The following is a 19,612-nucleotide window of genomic DNA, read 5'->3' on the forward strand; positions in this document are numbered from 1 at the left end:
TTGAATGTTTCCACCCATCTGTGGAAGTCTGAGCATGAGTGGATATCTCCACTCCCGGATCCTCTGCATGCAGTTGCTCCGCATCAATCTGAGGCTCCTCCTCCTTAGGAACTGAAAGTTCCTCCTCTGCATGCAACTTGAACTCCCTCTCAAGTGATAATCGCATGGCTTTCTGCTCGTCGAACTTCAGATCCCTACATACCACTGTCCTCTGAGTGGTAGGTAGGTACACCCGATAGTTGTGGGGTGTATTCGTGTACCCCACAAGTATTCCCAACTCAGTTGTTGGGTCTAGCTTCTTCCTGGCATCTTTGGTCACATGACAGTAAACTGATGATCCAAAGATTTGGAAGTGACTTGCATTAGGTCGCTTCCAAAAAATGCCTCCATAGGTGTCTTCATCCCCAGTATACGGTGTGGGCTTCTGTTCTACAAGTATACTTCTGTATTACATGCCTCAGCCCACAAATGCAGTGGTAGGGTTTGTTCATGCAACATCGCTCGAGCTGCTCCCACAATCGATCTATTCTTCCTTTCGACCACCCTATTCTATTGTGGGTTATGGGGTACTGTCAATTCCCATTTAATCCCTTCTGCAGCATAGAAGTCTTTAAACTGTTGGGAGACATACTCTCCACCATTGTTGCTACGCAAGGCTTCTATTTTATTTCCAGATTCTTTCTCTACGAAGGCTTTAAGCTCACAAAACATCAAGAAGGTCCGATCCTTCTTTTGCATAAAGTAGATCCAGCATCTACGAGAAAAATCATCAATAAAAATAACATAGTACCTTTGTTTAGCAGTGGAGGTTGTAGAGAAAGGTCCACAAACATCTGAGTGAACTCGCTCTAGGATTGCTCTAGCTCTACTGTCTCGATCTGGAAAGGAATATTTCACATACTTACCCAAGGTACAACCTTTGCATGTATTCGTCTACTCAAGTTTTCCCTTGGGTAATCCAGTAGAAATCTGTTGCATGATCTTCAGGGCTCCATGGTGCAAGTGGCCCAGTATTCTATGCCATAGCTCGCCAACATCTTGGCTCTTCACCATCTCAACTTTGGAACTCAATGCAGCACAGTCGTCTACCTCTAGCTTGTATAGATTCTTAACTCGAATCCCTATTCGCTTTGTCTGTCCAGTACTGATATGCCTCAGGAATACCTTTCCTTTACTAAAGACTACATCATAGCCTTTATCTTCTAGCATAGAGACAGATACAAGATTCTTCTTCAGACCTGGTACATACTTTACATCAGTCAGGGTGAGGGGAGCTCCATGCTCCCTCTGAAACACAACCGTACGTTCACCTAAAACACGGTACTTTCCATCATCACCCGTCTCGATCTGCATCTGGAGATCCTTCTCCTCCAAGGTACTAAAAAGATTCTTGTCACCTGACATGTGGAATGAAGCTCCATTGTCCAGGTACCACACACATCCCACCATGGATGAAACCATGCATGTAATAAGTGAGAAATCCAACTCAAATTGTGAGGCCAGTGCCTCACCATCAGATCCCTTCGAGGAACCTTTCTTGGATTTCTTCTGTGGACAATTCGTAGCATAATGGCGCACTTCATGAAAATGAAAGCAGCGCACTTTCAATTTGTAAATCTTCTTCCCACCATGGGAAGAACCGAATTTGGGATGGGACACCTTCCCTTTCCCTTTCCTCACCTTACTCGCTAAGGCTAGATTTTCTTCATCATCTTGCTTCAATGAGGATCCATCTCTGGTGCTTCTTCTTATTTCCTCCTGCACCAAATCTGACCAAAGTCGTTACCAATCTGGTAGTTTTTCTCTTCCATTAACTGAGTATTAGTAGCTATGCTAGCTCTTAGGAAGATCGAGGAGTGCAAGACTCACCATGTCATCATCAGCGGTCGTGATTCCTACACTTCCAAGCTCATCCCTGCAGGTGGTGAGCTTGTTCAGATATGTAGAGATTGTGTCTCCCTTTTCACACTTGATCTTACGAAGCTTGTCTTTCAGTGCCAGCTTCCTCTGATCATTGTTGTTTTGATATAGATCTTTCAATGTTTTCCACATCAAAAACGGTGTCTCCTTCCCATGGAGGCTCGAGACAATGTGTCTCGAACTCTCTCCAGGAGGATTTCTCCTTGCTCTAGCCACACATTTCTTCCATTCCGCCAGTTGAGTAGCATCAGTCAGCTTGGGGACTTCTTGATCAATGAAGTCCTTTATACCATTATCCTCTAATATTGTTTCCATGCAATCCTTCCAGGCTATATAATTAAAGCTGCCATCAAGGGCATACTTGAGTCTTAAACCACTGAACGCCATTGGTGAAATTGAGATGTGATAAGAACTCAATTTCTATATTCAGGAACCACAAACTTCGAACTTCAAACTTCTTGTATATTGTTCTTCTCCTTTGATCACATTTGCTCCGATACCATGTAGAAATCCCACTATAGATCAATAGATTATGCAATAGACTAAAGCAAAATACAAGATCTACTTCTACAACAAAATTTGCAGAAGCTTAATCGAATTGAGAAAGATCAATGAGAACACATATAATTGAGAATGAGAAATCAATCACACATAACACAAATATATAACCCAGGGAAAGCCTCAGCCTAAAACCCAAATCTCTGTATTATCATACAAGTGGAAATCTTGTTCAAGTTACAAAAAGAATCAGCTCTCAAGCTATCCTGCTCTCTCTGCAATCAAACAATACAGCTCACAGACTGAATAGACACTGTATATGTCCTCCTCAAGCCCTCCAAGCCTCCTATTTCCGTGTGCAGTTTTTCTTGGGGTCCAGTGAAGCCATGTGTGTGAATTGGCCTCATCACACTCACAAAACCTGAAGAAGTAACTGTGCATCCTCAAGGAAAGAATTCCTTCTGCATGCAAGAGATATTCACAATGGAATATTCTAGCAACTGATAGTACACTGCCCCTCCATCTGATCTCAACTGAGTCTATGTCTGAACTGACATGCATGAGTTATTTATGAGAGAATATTCAGTTATCTGAAGTGTAGTAGTTACATGCATGCATGCATTAACTAACTGAACTCACAATTAATTCAACAATTTGTTTGAATTAATCTAACTGGACTTGACTCAGTTAACTAAGTCAACTAATTACAACTCAATATTACAACTCATCCTTATTTCTTTAACTGATGGATAAATTCCTCAGTTAATGGAGAAACTGTTGCATGTCCCCACATAGACTTCATGTTTTATTTTCTACAACTAATTAACTCATAGTGAATTAATTAATTATTTTACAAACAACTGCTAAGATCAAATTCGAATTTTACTTCACTATTTTAGTTTAGGGACTGACTAAAATAGGAAGGTATCCTGAAATGCTATTTATAGTAGTACTAAATTTAGCACTTCTATATTTAGCATTTCTTGTTGATATTTTCAACAGAAGCCTGCAAAAGCTACAGGAATCCCAAGGAACTGCTACATGAAGCTTAAAAGGGTGAAATAACGCCACCAAGGGTTGAATTGATCTCCACCTTGTCATATTTATTTCAAGCCATGTGGTAAAAGTAATTACATCCTCTCCCTCATCTGTCCATAACTTGTATGCAGGTAAACCCTAAATTCTATAGGAAATATCCGTCAAATTGTAGATTGCAAGAACTTTTCTGGTTGTATATTAGAGGGAATATAGAAAATTGTCATCAACTAGATATTTCAACCCTTTACTTCCACCGAATTACACATCAGATCTATTACAGGAAGCATCACTCCTTCACTTAGTTGAAAATGGAGAAAAGCAATGGGGGGAGGATTTAATAGAAGGGAGCCCTCAAACACAAAAATAACTCATCTTCACCCTCCTATATTAGACATTTTTAGAAGACATCAGTGGCTAGGATTCTTTGAACTGCTGAAGAGATATGATATTGACATTGCAAATGAATTTTCCATGGCCCTAAGCTCTCAAACAGAAGTCAATGCCACCATTGTGGTGAGGGGATTAGCTATTTCAATCAGTCCTGAGCTAATTAGCAGGGTGACAACCCTTCCCCTAGGGATCCAATGGAAAATAGAAGACAAAACCACCAGTGCCATTTCTAAAAAGAACTTCTTCACTGCCATTGAAAAACCTATTGAAGACAAGAATGGAGTTAGGAGGGAAATCCTACCCTATCCTTGGGATGAGGTGGCCTACCATATCCTAAAATACATCTCCTATGAAGGAAGGCTGAGTGTAGTCTATGGCTACCATTTTAGATTACTCCATGAAATAAGGTTTCAAGCAGAATTTCACATGGCACAAAGACTCAATGTACCATACTTCTTCCTATAGTCCATCAAGGACATGAGTCAAAAATTTAGAGGGGGAAACACCAACACCTAGGCCACCATGGCCCCATTAAACCAATGGTGGTATATGCCTTGAACAAACTAATGATCCCTGTCATTTGGTACAAACTCATTGATATGGACAGTGTTACCTTCATTGACACTCAAACCCTCACACTAGGTTAAACCTCGGCCTCTAGTGTTGGAGGTTGAGAGGGGAAAGAAGAAGAAGGAGACGCAGAGGCAGAAGAAGAAAGAGAAACAGAGGCAGAGAATACAAAGGAAGAACCAAAGTCAGAAGTATAGAAAGATAAATATGAAGAGGAAGAGGGGGAGCAACAAGAAAAACCAAGCGTTAAGAAAACTATTGAATCTAGAGAAGAAGGGGTATCCCTAGAGAAAACAAGTTTCTCTCCAGGACCTAGTGAAAAATAGGTAGTGCCACCTTAGCTAACTTGAGAACCCCAGTCAAACCAAAAAAGAAAAGGAAAAGGCAAGCTCCCCTCTACTTTAAGACTAAGAAAAGCACCAGAATCAAGCAAGGGAGGCCTCAAATTCCCACAAAGGCCCTATCACAATTGAAGAGTCCCCAAGTAAAAGAGAGGAGGTAGGGCCCACTGAAAGGAAAGAAAGGAGGAGATCACCTTTCCAGAAAAAATATCAAAGACTCCTATAGCTTATGCGAGGAGGCCCACCACTAGATAAACCTCTTTTAGACAACCCAAGACACCTACCACCCTCCAAAAGAATGAAAAGGGAAGCTACAGGAAAAACAGAGCGTGCTACAGGAAAAATACAGTGTGCTAAAGGAAGAATAGAGGGTGTTATAGGAAGGGTAGAATGAGCAACAAGAGGGGAAGAAGGTAACACAACAGCTATAGGAGGGGGAAAATTCCCCAAAAACATTTGAGAAGGACTTCCCAGAGCTACAGGATCCTAGTCCACAACCTAGTTTGAGATCCTATTATAAATTCATTGAAGGAGGGAGAGTTATTCCACAAAAAATTGTAATCCCACTTTTCTTTGAACTTGAAGCAGAAAGAGGAAGAACCCACAGATGGATGCAGATTTCTAAGTCCAAAAAGGTGGAAGATGTGGGCCTCATGGAAGAGAAGGTCCTTGAAATGGGAAAAGAGTTGAGTGAGCTAAGACAGAAAGAGACCACAATGAGGGAAAAACTACATGAAAAGAACAAATGGTTGAGGGAGAAGTTGCAAGAAAAGGAAACCCAACTGGCCACAATGGAAAGCCTCTCCATGGAGGCACTACAGTGTAGACAACCATCCAAGTCTTATGCACTCTTTCTCAAAGAGAAATGGACGTAGTTCCAAATTAAGACCCTAGCACAACATGGATCCATGCCATTTCAAGGCTACAAAAAATTCATTGAATTATGTGACCAAAGTAGCCTAGAAGACATAGAAAAATTGGTTGAGTTCTACATGCATAACCTCACCTTCACTAATATGAATGTTTGGGACCCTAATACAAAGTTGGGGGACTTGAAACTGATGGCCCTAGCATCTTGGATGACTCATGAGGAGGTCAGAGCTGAGGAGGTAAATAAAATGGATAAGGAAGAAAAATAACCACTATATATCAGGGTAGAGTAGATAAGCCCAATGGATATAATTAGTAATTATAGCATCATCTCCAATGATGCTAATCTAGCACCAAGATACCTTGCCACCCAAGAGTAGGCCATCTCACATTTTGAAGACACACTCAGGTCGTTAGGGACAGAAAGCCAATAATCATGCCAAAGAAGATGGAATGCCTTATCCCATAGTCTCCAGATCAGGGAGTATCACTCCCCTGAAAGGTTGAGTAATGCATTTGAAAGGACACCCCTATACAAAATAATCATGCAATGATTAAAAATAAACTGGATTGGCCTTAAGCTTAGTCCATCTTTGTTGCTAGGCCTACAGGGAGGAAGGGATGAGGAAGAAGAAAGGAAGTAGTGGACAAACATAGAAAAGGATGCAGGCCTCTATCCTCAAGAAGGCAGTCCATCTAAAGAGCATTGGGATGTCAGAGAGGCCACCAGGCCCATGAATGACATGGACATAGATGACTGAGATTCTCAAAGGATGAGAAACAACTTCAATAGGGGGGTGATGATGAGGCTCATCAATAGGTATAATCATAAGGGTAACATTGTCATCCTCCAACTTTAAAATTCTTTCTTTCTCACATTTATTTACAATTTTGTTAAATTATGCTTAGTGTGAGGGGTGAAAGATGTGTTTCTATGTCATGTGGCCTAATATGGTTTAAATGCAGGAATTGGAGAAATTTTGAGATCATATCAATGCAGGAGATCAGAATAGAGAACTGGGAGAGATTCTAGGAGGTTGTCCACCTCCTTAACTCCTTCAATCAACTAAGGTCACCACTTTATCTATCATCAACTCGAAGTCATTGGTAGCCAAGCAGGACGAGGTCATTGGAATCCAAGCCATTGTAGTTCAAGGAAGATCTAGATTCAACTTTCTCGAGTTTTGGGAGACAAACATCTCTATTTTATAGGGAGTTTTTGGTAGCTACACTTTTGTATAAATAAACAGGCCAAGGCACTCATTAGGATTCAATTTTGTTTGCATCTAATAATTTATAGAGTTCAAGCACTTGTGACTGTTATTTTTGACTTATTATGTACTGTATTTGACATTTTTGCAATGATAATGAGAAGTTTCTTATTGATCCATCACTGAGTTAGTTCAAAGTGTTGAAGCTCTTGGGTTTGGGCCCAACCCCAGTAGCTTAGGTCCCTCTTACGTATTGATATTTATTTTAGCTTAGAATGTTTTATTAGTTGATTCATTTTAGTAGACTATAATTACTCAAAATGTCTGTGATTGTTGCCTCTATCTCATCTCTCTCATGGGAGCCTGATTAGAGGACTCTACAATCACAACCCAAAAACACTATGTGATGATTTCTTGGAAAAAGTTCTACATTAGTTATCTTGTTTTACATATGATTTTTGTAGCTTAGAAGTTAATTCATTGCATAGATCATAGTTTTTAGCATCAGATAGATAGTTTCCAAATTCAACTCATCTTTTCCACCATTGGTTATAATATATTGTAAATGAAAAGAAGATCAGGTGCATGTGATGTTGCAAGACTGTTGTACCTGCAGGAAAGGGACCTTTTCAACATCTCCATCCAAGACTTCTCCACTCTCTTTTGATGAATCCCAACCACTGTTTGTGATATCTTCTTTTTAGGTCACCATGAGCAACTCTCTTAGTCCAAAACTGACCTTCCTGAAGTGTTGAGCTTGGCTAGGGGTGTTGGTCACCTTCCATCCATCCACCAAAACCTTCATCCATATTATCATCCCTTGATCCCATCATCCTTACCTTCCAAACCCTCTCGGCAGCCTTCTTATAACATTACATGACTTCTTGTAGCAATACGGGGATCTTTCAGCAACTTCCTGTAGCAGCCTATTTTCCCCTTGTTTTGATCTCTAATGCTAGTATGGTTTAGTCTAGGAGTAGGTTGAACCCCCAGCTTTGACTCCATGATCATAGGTACCACCTAGGCCATTCCCTCCATTCCTTTTCCTTCACTGGAAGATAATATATTTCTTCATCACAGATTTGGAAAATAGGACATTACTTTATATGCAAGTGTGAATTAGATAGAAGATGCATGAAATCTTGAGTTGTGAGTTGGTAGAATAATTTTATGTTTTCAAGTGAATTTGATAGCTAGATGGTTTATTGCAATTAGTGTAGTTTCCTTTCTGCAGGTAGCATAAATCTTGTGTTCTTTCGTGAATTGATTCAGTAGAATTTACAACTTGATAGCATTTATAAGTTAGATTTGAAAAGCATTTACTTTTTCTACACTAGGGATAGCTTTTGAATTGCACTTTCAGTGGTTAATCCCCCCTAATTCAGTAGAAGAATGGTCTTGGAGACCTAATGATTAAATGACCTAGTTGAGGGTGGCATGAGTAGAATTCCATCTACTATGTATATAGCACTGTCACTTCGAAGTTTGTACGAACCCTAGGTTGATAAATATAATTGAGGAGCCTCTGAGATTTGCATCACTCTTGGTGGAATACCAAGGCTCACCAACCTAGGAACATGTCACACACTATCATCTACATTACTAGAAACATTCACAATACATAGGTTTCCTTATAGTTTTTTTTAGAAAAGGACCCATACTTTTACCAAGTATTTGTTATTTAGTGCTCCAAATGTTGGTTTTTTTCATAGAATTAAATATGTTACGTCTTGATGAATAATCCCTAGTTTCAGTGGACATATTAAAAGCTTCTCTAACATAGATTCCATAGAAATTAATAAAACTTAGTTTGGGTAACGCAGTGGCAAGAACAGGTCGTGGACTTTTGCTAAAAAGTGTTCTTTTTTATAATATTGGGTATGGTTCAAAGTGATTTTTTCACCGTAGAAGTAGGCTTATTTTAATCTTTAGGAGATTATGAATCCAATAGATGAAATTTAAATCCAAGGTCTAGAAGTAAAAACATGCTTACAAAATTTTCTATCAAACCATCATTGATGAAGGACCTTTTGAAATGATTTTAATAAATGTATATGGCCTCTCATTGAAAACATTTATTTATTCTTTTAGCATCACAAGAAATTACATCTAAATTTAATATCACATAGACTAGTACAACGCTTATAAGTTTTATAAATTAGCATATATCCATCTTAAATTCGGATCTAACATGAGCCGAGAGGGATCCAATCTCTTCAGGTGCAATTTTTTTTATAAGCCAACATTATTTAAATGTTTTGTATAATTATTTAATTTTTATATTTTTATATATTTTTAAAATTTTATTTCAACTTTGATGACGTACTGACATGGTTACACATCATAGTGTGATGTAGAATAAGCTATTTGGCTTAACTAGTTATAAACTTTCTTAAATATACTTTTCCAAAAAAATATAAATCAATATTTTATCTCAAAATATGATATAATAATTAAAAATAATAATAATAATAAAACCAGGAATTAAAGAAAAAAAAAATATAATATTTAAAAAAATTAAGATATATTATGGTTTAATATCACATAATGCGGAAACAAAGGGGTGAACTAGACTTGCTATCACTGACCCTACCCCTCACCACGTGGCATCACCACATTTAACTATTTCATATCAACTTTGTAATTTTTTGGTCATACTCATTTGTAAGACATAAGTTCAACCGTACAACCACTGTTTAAACTTATGCAGTGTCTCTTTAAGCCATGGTCTTGGGTATTTTAAAATATTTTATTGTTTCATAATTAAATTTTGCACCTGTTGGAACATTTTGGTTTATTTTTAAATTTTCGGATGTTTTGAAATATTTTATCGATATTTTTAAAATAATTATTTATTAGTTTATATTTTAATTATAATTATAATTTTAACTCGATTTTAAATTTTTGTTGAAAATAAAATTTTCAGCCGGTTTTAAATATTTTTACAGCAAAATTTATAATTTCCATTTATATATTTTTGTTATTATTTAAAGATTTCTCTTAATACACTTTTTGTCGGTGAAAAAAAATTGAAAAGGAGTTACGCGTTCATAATGTTGGAAGGAATGAACGCTAAAAACATTAACACAAACCAAGAGGGATCCACTAATATATTGCATTGGCTTTACAAATGTTATCTACAAAGTCTGGCAAGACAAGAGCATCTAGCATGTATATTTTATTTTTATTGGATATAGTTAGAAGTTAAAAAAAACAGTTCAGAAAGTCATTCCCTTGCTTCTATTAGGGCTAAAGACAATAGTTGTGAACTATTACAATCACATAAAAGACAAGGGCTGGAACTTATGGCTAAAGACAATAATTATGAACTATTACAATCACATAAAAGACGAGGGTTGTAGTTCCAGCAAAAAATATTTCATAATTAAAGTGAGAATAATGTAAAAGGGAGAGTTGTTAAATATAAAACAAAATCAAAAGTAAAACACTAAAGTTATTATATTAAAAACAAGGACTTCATGCCGCTGGGAGTCCCTGTCGGTAGATAAATCAATGTTAATTTTGCTATATAAGATAGAAACATATTTATGGATTATAGCCGAAGGAAGTATTATATATATATAGTTTATGAATTTGTATTCATTTTATTATTGTTGATAATCAAAGGATTTAAATAGAATTTTTAATATTATTTAATAATTTGATTAAATGTAAATAAAGAAAAAATTAATTAGAATTTTAATAATACAAAATTGTATATTGTTTTACCATTTTATTAAGAGTCAAATCTCATTATTGTTGATTATTTCATAATTACTTGATAAAAGTTAAATGAAAATAAAAAAATTTAATTGGAATTTTAATAATTGAGCCAATTGTATTATATCAATAGTCAATCACAGTAATTTCATAATTGTTGCTTATTTGATAATTAATGAATAAAAGTTAAATGCAAATACAAAATTAACTTGAGTTTTGGAAAAAAAAAAACTTAAATAAAAAATTAACTAGAGTTTTAATAATTGAGCAAACTATATATTATTTCACATTTGATTAGTAATCAACAATAATAATAAAGTGATGCATAATGAAAAGATTAACTAGTGCTTCAGTTTAATTATCGAGTGAGTTGGGAACATAGAGTGTTTGGGTGGATAAATTAAAAAATGTGTTAATTTGTGGGGTAGTCATACTATTAGGAACCGCCAAGTTCGCAATGCCATTTCAGTTCTCAATGCCCTCGTGTGTCTGTTTAGGTTTACAATTGTTGACTTGAGAACCTGAATGCACCAAGTTTCATTATTTGCATGCCATCTTCAGCTACTTGCTTCATGGCCAGTGCACGATGGCACGATGGCCCCTACATGCTTCAAGAATAAGTTGTATGCCAATGTTTCTTAACCAGCAAAGCCCTCTAGGCACATCAAGCATTTTCTGCATGTGATCCTCACCCACTTGTTCGATGGCCCCTGCATACTTCCAAGTGCCAAGAAAGTGTGTTATAGAGGCGTGAGAGAGGAACCATGGTATCACCACATAGCCCAAATCAAAGATCCCTCCATTTAAAAATGGAGGTGGTTGCATACATTTGATACTGGTGAAAAGGCAGCGAAGGCATATGATGAAGTAACCAAAAATATGAAGGGATTCAAGGTGTAGACCAACTTCCCAACTCCCTCCCTCCATTTTGATGTTATGCAGAACCAGAGTTGCACCACCGTTGTCGGACATCAGACCCCACAACTTTCATGTTTATCTGCTAATCACAATAACAAGATAAGCAATTTGCCAATGTTTCTGAACAAGAAAAGCCTTTAATAGACATTGAGCATTTTCTAATGGTTTCACTCATGGAAAATTTTAGGGGCTAATATTCGCAGGTGGGCTACTTTTCCATGATTTTTCCATAAAAAACATTCGCCAACGTCCAATTTTTATAAAAATGATTCGCCCAAATTCTACAATATAAAATTATTTTACCTTAAAAATCGCCAACATTATATAGACACTATATATAATATCATTATAAATGTGAATAATTTTACAAATATATCAATAAACATTTTATAGTTTGCATATTAGGGACTAGTGAGATTCGCCCTCAAGACATGATAGAAGGTCACCGAGTCGAAAGCAGGGATCAAGTTCTGGGCTCTCATTATGATTTGATTCAGTGTAGAGATATTAGCCTTTGAAGTATTAATCATATGCCTTATAACTATCATGGAGTCTCCTAACCCCTGAATTTTTTTTATCCCATTTATATGTGCTAGGATTAGTCCTAGTGGCATTGCATAAGCCTCAGCTTGGTTATTGGTCTTTCAGTCTAACCCCCAAGCATAAATATATTCAATAATTCCTTCGAAATTAATGAGAATCCTTCCCCTCCTGCCATACTACCCCATTCATAACATGTTAATCAAAATAATATGTGAAAATAGCATGAAATGCTCTATAAATTTATATATAATAAAAATTCATAAATATATAATAAAACTTACTATATAATATGTTTCATTGGTATGAATTTTGAATTTTGCAGATAGCAGTAACCGGTCTGATATTTTTTCAAACTGCCCCTAATTTTATGTTTGCAAAGGACCTTGTAACGAAACAAGTTTTCTTCATCGGGCATCCGCGAACAAGCAAACTGAAAGATAAAACTAGCTTAAATGTGGCCAAGTTTTCTTCATCGGGCATCCGCGAACAAGCAAACTGAAAGATAAAACTAGCTTAAATGTGGCGGTGGCAGTGAGTTGCGTTGGAAAGTGTCGTGGCAAAATGCAAGTGTAATGTATAATGAAACTTAACTAATTAAATGTCTTGATATCATAATCATTAAATGTTTTCAGAGTAATGCTAGCTTCATTAGTTGAAATTTGAAATTTATCCTAAGTTGTAATCAGAATCATCAGATTCATACGGTTTTTCTAGTAATAAGAAGAAAATAAAACTTTCGATAAAAATAGTTTCATCAAACAATTTTGTTAAAGCATTAATTAAGATATTGAATAGAGTAGTTTGTCCAAGCAAACTAATGTTGGTCAGCTATAATTCTGCAGCAATTCTGTTAAAGCATTAGTTAAGATATTGAATAGAGTACTTTGTCCAAGCAAACTAATGTTGGTCAGCTATATTTCTGCGCTCACGAAAGCACGGATTAATAATATAATTATACTTTAGGTAGAAAAGAAAATAAATGGCAAAGTAACTCTAATAGTTACACCTTGAAACTACTCTTCTTTCCTGACAATTATCTTGTAAAAGACTATAAACGCTATAAAATCAAAGAAATGATATTTTAGCGGTAGGCTTTTGCTTTTTGGTAAAAAACAAATGTAAAACATTTCTCTTTTGTTTAATGGAGGTCAATCATAAGGTCAATTTTGTTGGTTAAATATAGTCTTTAGCTTCTTTTTCTTTTTTCATACTGTTAGTTGCCAGAAATAAATAAATAAATATATATATATATATATATTCAGATATTTTTTTTGTTTTTAATTTTTAATAATTATTATCATTTTTTTAAACACTTTGTTTTATGAATGGAACATTTTTTTTTTTTTTTTTTTTTTTTTAATTCAGATTTTTTTTTAAGAAGTTTCTATCTTAAATTAATTTATGGTGGAATAATTTTCTTTTATCTAATATCTTTATTTAACACATTTTTAATTTTTTTAAAACACTTGGTTTGTTTGTTTTTTTTTTATTTATTTATTTATTTTTTTACTTTAAAAAAATAAATTATTTTTATGATTTTAGTATATCACTATATCATTTTTAGTATATTTATCAATTATTTTTCAATTTTGTACTTTTTTTTATCTTTTTTAATTTATTCAAAAGAAATAGTTAAATAGTTAAATCCTTTCACCACATCCTTATAACATGGAGGGTTTTACTACATCAAACAAAGAAAAGTTTGATTTGGGCCTCTTCTTTGGGTATAAGCCTTATTGTTGAACATTGGTTCTAAGACTTGTGAACATTGACCTAATTGGAAATTAGGCCCTCTAGGTGACATGGCATTACCAATGAAACCTTGTATATGTCTGAAAAGGCCAAAACCATAAATGAAGAGGGTTAATGGGATTGTGAATGACATTGGAGTTTTAAATGCAAAATGATATGCCAATATATAACTAAAGACCATAAAATGGCCCAGGAGGAGTAAGAATTTCTTGATGCACAAAAAATAGTAAAGCAAAATTCATCTACATTGAAAGAACAATGGAAATGAGTGAGAACTAAATAACATAATGAATAAGTTACCGATCTCCAATATTTGCTTTGTTGCTATGTTTTATGGAAAAGCTATTATATATAGTCCAAAACAATACCTTTGGCTTCTTTTTCTTTTTTCATATTGACAATTGCAAAAAATATAAAAAATATAAAAAATTATATTTCTATATTTTGAGATTGTTTTCGTTTTTCATCTTTTTAGTTTTTTTTTTAATGATTATTGCAAACTCTTTTGTAACACTTTGTTTTATGAATGAAACAATTTTTTTTTTCTTTCTTAATCTAGACTTGGTTGTAAGAAGTTTCTACCTTAAATTAATTTATGGTAGAATAATTTCCTTCATCTAATATCTTTTTTTAACACATCTTTAATCTTAAAAAAACAATAGTTTTGTTTTTTTTTATTTATTTCTTTACTCTTAAAAAAATAAATTATTTCTATGATTTTAGTATATCACTATATCATTTTTAGTATATTTATCAATTATTTTTCAATTTTGTACTTTTTTTTTTAAAATTGATTCAAAAGAAATATTTAAATCTAGTTAAATCCTATCACCAGAGCCTTATAATATGGAGGGTTTTACTACATCAAACAAAGAAAATTTTATTTGGGCCTCTTCTTTGGGTATAAGCCCTATTGTTGGACATTGGTTCTAAGACTTGTGAACATTGACCTAATTGGAAATTGGGCCCTCTAGGTGACATGGCATCACCAATGGAACCTTGTATATAGTTTGAAAGGCCAAAACCATACATGAAGAGGGTTAATGGGATTGTGAATGACATTGGAGTTTCAAATGCAAAATGATATGCCAATATATAACTAATGAGCATAAAATGGCCCAAGAGGGGTAAGAATTTCTTGATGCACAAAAAATTGTAAAGCAACATTCATCTACATTGAAAGAACAATGGAAATGAGTGAGAACTAAATAACATAATGAATAAGTTACCCATATCCAATATTGGCATTGTTGCTATGTTTAATGGAAAAGCTCCTCCATCCATGCTACAACTAGTTCCTCATGAAAAATTAGTTCTTCACTACATTTGGGATCAAAATAAGTCCAAGAAGCATTAAATTTGTCTTCAAATGTGAAATTTGCACTTTTCACTAGCTTCTTAGATGTAAGATCAACCCTATTTTTCTCATTGTCACTATCTTCATTGACGTTGACATCAAATTTCAAGCTTAGATATTATAATGTTTGTAGAATTTGTGTCTCATCTTCAACTTCATGTTTAAGGTAGCATGCTTCTTAATTTTCATATCTACCTTCTTGTTCCTCATTGTTATGGCTACCTTGGAAATCCTCCTTGTTATGGTAGACTACCTTGGAAAACCTATTACATAATGTGAGTGTCTCTTTCTCCTTCATGATTATGCTAAAGTTTTATGAGAGAAATTACTCATTATGATTAAGAGCCTTTAAAGATTCTTTCTCATCTAGCATGGAGCACTAATCACTCTCTTTATTTGAGATATTATTTTTGGGATTAACTAATACATGCTTGCCACTTAAAGGAATTGCAAATGATGACCTCATATATTGCTAGGAAATTTCATCATAGTTCTCCTATAATTTATTCAAAAAATTATCTATGGAAATCTCTAATTCATCGTAAGTGAAACCCAAATTATTAGCATACATTCCATAAGGATTTGATCACAAGCACTCATAAGATATGGTTTCTCCTCCTTAATTTTGCTAGAACTTGTAGCTTGACTTGGGATTCGTTATGCATGGCAAGTGTTTCTTCCTGGGTGTTGACACATGAAAAATGTGAATGTTGTTGCTCTGAGACAACATTAGCCTCTTTAAGTGCTTCATTCTGGAATGTATATCTTCTTCATTCATGTTATTGCTATTGGGAATGTCCAAATTCTCAAACACAAAGCTCCTATATCCATATTTAAAATTAATGCATAGATCTAGGTTTTCCAATAATGGTTTTCCCTTATGATCGCATTAATGATTCAAAACTTCAACTTTTTGTCCTTCTTGAGTAAAGTACTGATTTTCCCATCCATATTTCAAGTGAAAGATAGGGTTACATGACAGTTGGAAATGGATTTTTTTGAAAGTATTTATATGAATTTCTTGGTTCCCTCCTTCTTAGTCCTAATCATTCACACTAATATGCTAAAATTATTGCATTCATGGCATTGGTCTTATTTATTTGAACCAATAGAAGAGCATGGAAAACCAAGAAACATCATAGGATTTCTCTTAAAGGTTCCCCCAACTTCATCTTTATTACATGGCTTTTGAGAATTGTTAAAATATGAAATTGCAGTCAAATTCCACTTTGGACTACTCATTTGATGAAGACGATTATGGAATTGAGTTCCTCTTTTTGAGATGACCAAAATCGACGTAAAGATCACCTTGTCGGACAAGAAGAAGTTGGTTTTTATTTTTATTTTGTGCACCCACGCATGGATATTGGATCAGGTCGACTTCACCCTCATGCACACTTGGACAGGTTGGCCTCAATATCCAATGGACATTGTTGGACACCCTTACAAGCCTATAAATACAAGTGACCTAGAAGCTCATTTGGACATCACAACATCAACCATCTTCTCTCTCTTCTATAATTTGGTTCGGCACATTGGCGAATGAAAAGGTCGTACAGAGGTCTGAAGTCTCAAATCCAAAGCTCGCACAAAATTAGGGTTTCTGTTCTGGACGTTGGCATAGAACTTAAAAATTTCGTCCCTGGACGCATGCATGATATGGTCAAGACAACGTCCATGAAGCTACAGACGCACGCTTGCTAACCTAAAGGGAGAGTCCAGGTGTTTGCCTAAAATTTACCATCATCCGAAGTTTTCTAAAGTTGTCTGAAGTCTGAATCAAGTTGTCTCTGATATATTCTGCCACGGTAAACTAGTTTTTGAAGTTGTTGGGTTGTATTTATGATCATATTGGATTGGGCTCATTGTACTCTCTTCTAAACATTTTATGACAATATAATAAGAGAAGAATTGCATAGGTTTTTCCCCTTAGTGGGGTTTTTCCCTAGTATATAACCAAATCTGTTGTCTCTTGTTGATGTGTTAATTGTCTTCTTTGTCATTGCATATATTGTTTTATCTTCAATTATTATTCATGAATGCAAAGACTAATTGTAATTGGAAATATTGCTAATTGAAGTTTGGAATTGGGCTAAAGTAATTGATACAACATAGAACAATTTGAAAAAAATAACATGGAATCAGAGCTAAGGTGAAGGACAAGCCCAAAAGGAGACAAGCCTTGAAGCACACATGTTTGGAAAGTTGAAAGAACCAATCTAGTCAAAGTCAAGATGACTTCCTACTTCAAGAGTGATGAGAATTTTGGTGACTCGTCTAATTTTTCTACATGGAATTTTAGGTTGGAGATCATAACTGATAACGATGATGTTTTGGACTACATTCAAGGAAAGGTACCTGAGCCTTCAGAGAATGCATCCGCTGCTACCAAGAACAAGAAACAAAAAGGTGAGTTGAAAGTAAACAAATTATAGTTGATGGTTTACAAGATAATCTACTTGCATATGTTGAGAACTTGAGAAGGTCTAAAGACATGTATGATAAGGTAGCTGACATGTATGAGGTCAACAATTTGAATGAAATCCTCACCTTGAAAGATCAACTCAAAGACACCAAGATGAACAAAGGAGAGTCCATACAATCCTACATAATGAGGATCTCTCGTATTAGAAATCAATTGCTAAGAGTTGGAGAAGTTGTGCTTGACAGGGAACTGGTGGTCATGACTCTAAGAGGTCTCCCTCCTATTTGGGAAACATTCATCACTACTATAAGAAACACGAATGTCCTCCCTTCATTTGATGAAATTGTTGGAAATCTCACTCAAGAAGAGTCAAGGATGATAGGAAGAGGAAGGATTCAAAAGCATGAAGAAGGATAACCCGCTACATACATCACTCATGACAAGAATAAGAAGAAAGGGAAAGGAGGTCCATCAAATTCAAGAAATCCTCCTCCTCAAAATTCTGGTGGAAGAAAGGAATATGTGAACATTGAATCCTACAATTGTCATAAGCAAGGGAATTGTGCTCAATATTTCCTTGAGAAGAAAAATGGACCACGTTATAATACTAGAAGCAACAATAATAGGTTCAATTATCAAAGAAGGAGAGATGATTGAAGCAATGACCACAATGGAAGAAATGATAGAAGAAGAAAATATGCTCCAAGTGACCATGAAGAAGATCGCCATCCACAAAAGAAGTCAAAATTCTCCAGGTATGAAAGTAATGTTGCAAATCAATCTAAATATATACTTATTTATGCTCTTATTAGTTCATCCCCTATGGATTCATGGGATAGTTGGTTGGTTGATAGTTTTTCCACTCATCACTTCTCTAGTTACAAAGAAGTTCTCTCTAATTTGGTAGAGAGGGAGTCAAATTTGAAAATCATTCTTGGAGACAACTCCACTCATCCTGGTAAAGGTTTTGGATCCATCAAATTTTATTTGAATTATGGGGAATCCATTGTACTAAATGATGTAACATATGTGCCTAGGTTAAAGAATAATTTGGTATCAATATCCGCTTTGGAAAACAAGGGATGGGGTTTCTTTCATCAAAGGAAAGGTTCTTACTTAGCCTGTTGGATCACTTATGAGAGATGCATTCACTTTGGCAACAAGATATGAAGGACTCTATAGGGTCACTAGAAGACCAATACTAGCATTGGTTCATAATACAAATCATCTAAGTGAATTATGGCACCAAAGGTTGGCTCACCTTCATTATGATGCTCTTATGAAATTGGAGAACTTGGTCTCAGGGATTCCAAAGGTTCAATCTCAACATGATGGAGTATGTAAGAGATGTGCTAGTGGAAAATGGCAAGGGGATGATTCCCCTCTAGTGGAAACAAGACCACTAATGTCCTCCATCTCATTCATTCTGACATATGTGGACCCATGTCTGTGCACTCTATTAACGGATATCTCTACTACATAACATTCATTAATGAATTTTCAAGGAAGATATGGATATACTATTTGAAGCATAAGGATGAAGCCTTTAAGACATTTAAGGAGTTCAAAGCATTGGTTGAAAATCAGACAGGGAAGAAGATCAAAATATTCAGGTCCAATAATGGTGGAGAATACATGTCAAATGAATTCATTGACTTTTTCAAAAAGGAAGGTGTCAAGAAGGAAACAATGGTGCCATATACTCTTGAACAAAATGGTCTAGCTGAAAGGAGGGACATGTTTATAGTAGAAGCCACTCGAGTGATGCTCCATGATTAAAAGTTGCCTAAATTTCTTTGGGTTGAAGCTTCACATGCTGCTGTATATGATCAAAACAAGGTGTGTCATCAATCTTTGGAAAACAAAACTCTCGAAGAAGTATTTACATGTGTGAAGCCCAACATTGGATATCTCTGCATATTTGGATGTCCCATATATTTCCAGGTGTTGAAGGACAAAAGGAACAAATTGGAAGCTATAGGAAGAAAAGGTACATTTGTTGGGTATTGTGAAAATTCTAAAGCATTTAGAATATATATTCCTGGTCAAAGGAAGGTTG

The sequence above is a fragment of the Pinus tabuliformis genome, chromosome J (assembly GCF_031772625.1).
Source record: "Pinus tabuliformis cultivar Carrire ecotype Pingquan chromosome J, CPIR1, whole genome shotgun sequence".
NCBI lineage: Eukaryota > Viridiplantae > Streptophyta > Pinopsida > Pinales > Pinaceae > Pinus > Pinus tabuliformis.